The 5,888-nt window shown below is 43.4% G+C and overlaps 1 protein-coding gene across 2 annotated transcripts in view; it reads left to right on the top strand.

Moving 5' to 3' along the window:
• DIAPH2 (diaphanous related formin 2) overlaps positions 1–5,888 on the top strand; it is a 686,654-nt gene that overhangs the window by 25,530 nt on the left and 655,236 nt on the right. The window lies entirely within an intron of this gene.

Genomic DNA, 5,888 nt, shown 5'->3' with positions numbered 1-5,888 from the left:
CTTCCCACATCCCCCCACCCCCGGGCTTAGTTGGCTAACATTGTATCGCTTGTAACCTAGTCGTGTTCCCCTCCTCTCCCCCATCCCTCGATTGTTAGTTCCTCTCTTGGGTGCTTTGTATTTCCATCTCAGCTTTGTCATCTTTTTTCTGGATTTCCCATCCAAAACACCTACTAATGAAAGTACAGTGAAGTACATAGGTGAGTTGACTATGTGAACAATAGAATTTGGCTACTTTTCAGCTAGTACATCTATCCAAAGCTAATCCCATTGCAGTTGACTTCAGCTGCAGGGCAGTTGGTCGGACTTTGTGATCTGTTGCGGTCCCTCCTGACCCTACAAACTATGAAAACAGCAACAACCCCTCTCCCCACCACCCCAAAGAACTATCCTCTGTCAAGTCTGCTGCTATTTTGGGGTACATAATCTTTGAGTGACAAAAAATGGAACTTAAGTTATTCCTAAGTTAGTAAAGTGTAATGACTGTTTTTCCCTGAGTTTTTTCATTATATTCATAACTTTTTCTAATATAACTCAAAAGAGAATGTTTAGAATTCAGGACCACTAATGCAGGGTTAGACAGAAGAGCCACTAAACTAAGGCTCTGTGAAGCTTTGGGTTCTGATTTGATTTGGCCTGATTCAGCAGCCAAATCTCTGAATCGAATCAGGGGACCAATTAAAAGGTCCAAATCAATTCGAAGCTCTCCGAAAAGATTTGGAGAGCTTTGGCGATTCGGACAGTCCACAGTTGCTGCAGCAGGGAGGTGGACCTGGACTGTTAAGTAAGGGGCAGGATAGGGGAGGGAACCATGGGGGGGACCCCTGTCAGGCCCCATCCCTTGCCTGCTCCCTCAGCACCCCTGAGCACCTTTTGACTCTGCCCATGTCTGACCCGCCTCCCCCAGCTCCCACCCCTTTTTTTTTTTTTATTTTAAAAGCCACGACTCAATGGCTTCTGCCTGGCAGGGGGGTGATCCTTACTGCTTCATGCTGCAGGGTGTGTGTGGGGGGCGGGAGCTGTCACGAGCCCCCAGAAGCCCCGAGGCCGCTACAGCAGCCGGTGAGTCTGAGGTTTTTCTGTTTTGTTGTTTTTAAAAGGCTGGAAGCTGGGGCGGGTTGGTCAGTCATGGCCGGGGGGTGGATGGGGGGGGAATGGAGCCTTTGTGATTTGGAGACTTGGCTGATTCGGCAGCAGCTGTATCTTTGCCTGGAATGAATTCAGGACAGCGATTTGAATCACTGAGTCAAATCACTGTCCCCTGAATTGGCCAAATCTGGATCCAAAACAAATACTAGCCGCTTCGCACAGGCCTACTGTAAACTAATTGGAGTTGATTTTCATTTGCTAATAGCATCAGTTTCCAGCAAAACGAGCTCCTGTTAAATTAAATGTACTGCATTATTTACCATGTTTCAGTATGTTTGAAAATGGAGAAGTGAGGAGAAAGCAGTCAGCAAGAGCATCTTCGATAATGAAGCATGTGCTTGCTTGCTCTCCCTCCATGACCTATAATAATGATGGAAAGCTAAATCACCGCAAGTCCAATCAACTGCATATCCATTCAGCGAGATTCTGTTTTTGCAATATAGTTCTTTCCCTCTCAAAGTTGTATAAAGATTTCTTCTTTCCTTTTAATTGGAAAATTGCTTGCTATTTGAGAGAGCTTGGGGAAGAATAGGTTTCTGAATTTCGTCATATTAACTGGTGCTTACCAGGTGTTTTTTGTGCCATGGACAGAGGGTACTTTTAACTACTCAAAAAGTGGTGCGACTTACTGCTTGGCTAGGGGCTGTTAAGTTATGCAACTTCTGCATTTCTTTCTAGTGATATAAATGAGCTACACTGTGGTAAATTTAGTCCTGAATTAAATAGGCACTTTAGTTGCAATTTTTTTTCTGTCTTTGTACTTTCACAGGATGTTGCTGAATTCATAGTTAAATTTATATAGTTAACCATCAACTGCATTCTAATATTATAAAAACCTAAATCTGTCTGTCTGTCACGCATTATCCGTACTCTGATTGGCTGACAGAAATAGCCAATCAGAGTGTTCCATGTGTGGTGGACTACTGCTGTGATTCTGAAGCTGCACAGAGGAGAGAACAGAGGGTGGGGGAGCTGAGGCCAGCAGTGCTGGCCTTGGATTCCCCACCCTGCTCTCTGCAAGAGGCAGAACAGTGATAGCATGGTGGTAGGACTCTTTTCCCCCCCCCCCGCCCCCCTCCGGTCATTCTTGATGGCAATTGTCTAGTGTTTTCATAATTGCAGAGGGGTCTATCCCAATTAGTGCAGTTGTTGAGACTTCTACTGTAGATATCTACTTGCTGATTAACTTAATTGCAAAGGGTTACAAGAATGTAATTTTTGTTGTCTTGGTTAAACAACTTTTATATTAAAATGTGTGGGTCTTACAGAGGTTGATATCTTGGTAATGAAATGTAATGCTGACTGATCTGGCTGAATACTGCTTGCACCGTTTTACTCTGAAATGAGTGCATGTGTGAGGGATGAGGGAGGGGAGAAAGAGACATCTCTACACAAAGTTGTTGGTGTTTTCATCTCAGTACAGTCCAAAATATATTTCTCACAGTCTTCCAGTTGAACTGAATTACAGTGATATTTCACAAGTTAAATGAGCCCCCTTACTAAAAGGTATCCTGGTGCTCATCTTGGCCTTTCAGGACAGAACGAGTAGTTGGTTGATCAACTCAGTCTTCTGTCAAAAGATTTTCATTACACAATGGGCATGCAAATTTAGGAATTTGTAGTCTAGGAATTAAGTGTTCTCAGGTGCATCTGCACGCGCAATTACCATGGAGCAGTTTTGTGCCAAAGTCGACTGCTCCTGGGCAGCTGTGACTGAGACACCAGGAGCTTGAGCCAGGGTGGAGCAGCCCCAGGCTGGATCCAGGGTCCAGGGGAAGGCGTTGGGTGGGAGAGGGGCTGGCTAGGTAGGGAATGAGAGTGCCCAAAGATCAGAGCTATGTAGGCCAGCAGGTAGGGCCTGACATCCTGCTGCCTGGGCTGACCAGGTGCAATGGTATGCCCTGGTCAGCATTTATGTGCGTGTTTAGGTGTATTAATTTTCACCACTGTAAAATAATACTGTCCCCTACAGTACTGTCTTACAGAAACAAAATGTTTTTGTTTGCTATGGTCTAATATCATCGCAGGTGTAGACTATGACACTTTACACTGCAGCGAATTAGTTTACTGTCCAGTTAAGCATATGTGTAGGTGCAGCCCTTGAACACTACTTCTTTCAGTAATTTTAAATGTCATCCAATCCTTATGATAAAAGAGTACTATAAAGTGAAAAATATAGGCTCTGTCCTAGGGTGCAGGCTAGGGAAGAGGCTCAAAAATCGTAGCAGCTGTTCTGCCAACCATGTTGTCCACACACTGTCAGCAGCATGGCCTCTTGCTTGGCTGCTGCCAGGGTACTGAAACACTCAGTTACCCCTGATAAAGTATTACGTAATGTTTAAAGAATTTCAAAGATTTTCTCACTGGGATTTCTACTCTACTACCGGATTACAAATAATAACATTTGTTTTAGTAAGTTTTACATTTTCCAATGTTGGAACAGAATGTTTTAAATCTACCTCAAGAACAAACTTTGGTCAGTGGCTTATTTGTGAATTTTAAGCCACATTCTTTTACTCTCAAAGACTAGTAATACATTAAGACTAGTAGTAATTTTTCTTGAAAACTAAGTTTACTTTACCTTTTCCAGTTATTTTACTGGTTAAGCATAATCACAAATAGAGGGGATGAAATGTCACTTGACTTTTTTGATGCTTAGGAAGGAATAGGCATCACGAACCTGCCCGTGAGGGACCCTGAAAGCCCCAAATTTTACCCCACTGTGCTGCCACTCACTCCAAAGAGCAGACTGAAGTTGACCTGAGAGTTTCCCTAATCCCTATCCCAGTACCTCAGTTATTCTGCTATTATACTGGACTCTGCAGCTCCAGCGAGGGATTTCTGCTGGTCCTGGGTAGCCTTGTTTTTTGGGTTATGGAAGAAATAATTCTGCCTCTGTAGAGAGAATCAGCCTGGAATATCACCTGCCCAGAAGTCACTTCTACAGGCAACCAGTAAGGAAACCAACCAACCAAAGGGCTTATAACCAAAAAACCCCCAAAAATCAAGCAAAAGAAACCTATAACCATATGCTGAGATACAGCCTGAAAAATAAGTAAATAACTAAGTAAATAAACAAAAGAAATACCAGAATGTTGACTTGTTCTTTCCCTGTATCTTAAGTCCAAAGATATGGTCTCTACCATGTTTCAGAGGTCTAAATGCAACTCCTGCCTCTGCCCTTGCCATCAAGATTTCCTGCATCTTCTTGTCACATTGGTTTCCCCAGACCACTTGTCTGGGGGACCCGGCCCTCCCTTGTACCTGGGAAGGCTGTTTTCCAGGCATGTTTAAGTAACCTTGCCAGTCTGGCTTAACATATGGCACCCCTTCACTTCAAGGGGAACACAGACTATGACAGTTAACATCTTGATACCCCTTCTTCCCTCTGCCCCTTGCGTATTTACCAGACTATAGCTTTGTTAATTTGGTATGCTGCCTTATATGATAGTTTGACCAGTTAGATATCAGGCATGTTTTAAAATGTAAATATATTATTGTCTGGGCAGACAAGGCTTCTCTGTGCCTCATAGGAGCTCAGCGATTGACTCTTCTAGGTGTGAATAAGATTAAACGTTCAAATTAATCATTGCCTTATTAACACCATCTTGGCTGAATTATTGTAAAGACCTACCAAATTACATGAGCATTATTTGATATAATATATACGATGATGGGAGCAATACAGCTGAACACAGCTTTGCAATAGCTACAATTAGAGACCAAAATACCACAAGAGTAAGCCTAGTTTAGGAGAACATCCAGGCATGCCACAAAGTGAACCCCCAAAGGTGTAATTTCATCTTCAGGTGACTCCATGACCATAGGGAGTATGTTGGATCTGAAGACCTTACTTGGAGAGTATTATAAAACCTTTCTTTCAGAAACTGATCTGGAAACATTAAGTTGATATTTCTGAATTGAAGTAACAGGAAAAATGAAAAACTTTTTGCTACTAGCCCCCGCGCCTGAGCCCCTGTTATCTGCCCCTTCTTGATTAGTCCCCACTTGCCTGTGCCTATACTGCATGCCTTAACTATATCTCTATCTCATTTCCTTTCTGCCTGCCCCTCCCACCTGATCTCCCATGCATACAGCTACCGCATTCCCTGACCTGTGCTTTTCCTCTGTTCCCCACCTGTTCCCCAACTTACCTAGTCCTTCATCTGCCCTGCTGCTCCTGATTTGTGTGTGATGCTGTCCAACACCTCACTGTCATCTAATCCCAAACCCCAGCCCCAGGTCCGCGCTCACTGCACTGTTGCTGAGTCCGTGGTTGCTGACTTACAGAAGTGGCATCCCCAGTAGGCACAGCAAACTCCAAGAAAAAGCCACTTTTGGGGGGTTCACTGTGTGGCATGCATGGATATTCTCCCAAATGATGTTTACTCATGTGGTGTTTGGTATCTAATTGTAGGTATTGCAAAGGTCTGTTTAGTTTTATTGTTCCCATAACTGTATGTGTTACATTATTTGATATAAATATAATTTTGATACGTCTTTATTTCAGCTAAGTTTCTTTTAGTAAGGTGGTGATTAGCTTAAAAGTTGCACCTAAAAGAGTCAGTGACCAAATTGGGGCCAGGGGAGAGCTGGAACACTGGTACTCAAATGCAAATGAGACTTAGTTTTTCCCACCTCAGTCAACGTGTGGGGAAAAAACATCTTGGATTCTAGTTAGGGTGACCTAATTTGAGGGAAATGCAGGACAGGGAACGTGGGTTCTCTCTCCCCCCTCC

The sequence above is a fragment of the Crocodylus porosus genome, unplaced genomic scaffold (assembly GCF_001723895.1).
Source record: "Crocodylus porosus isolate Cpor-Errol unplaced genomic scaffold, CroPor_comp1, whole genome shotgun sequence".
NCBI lineage: Eukaryota > Metazoa > Chordata > Crocodylia > Crocodylidae > Crocodylus > Crocodylus porosus.
The sequence above is the reverse complement of the archived record's forward strand: the minus strand, read 5'-3'. Positions and strand labels throughout refer to the sequence as shown.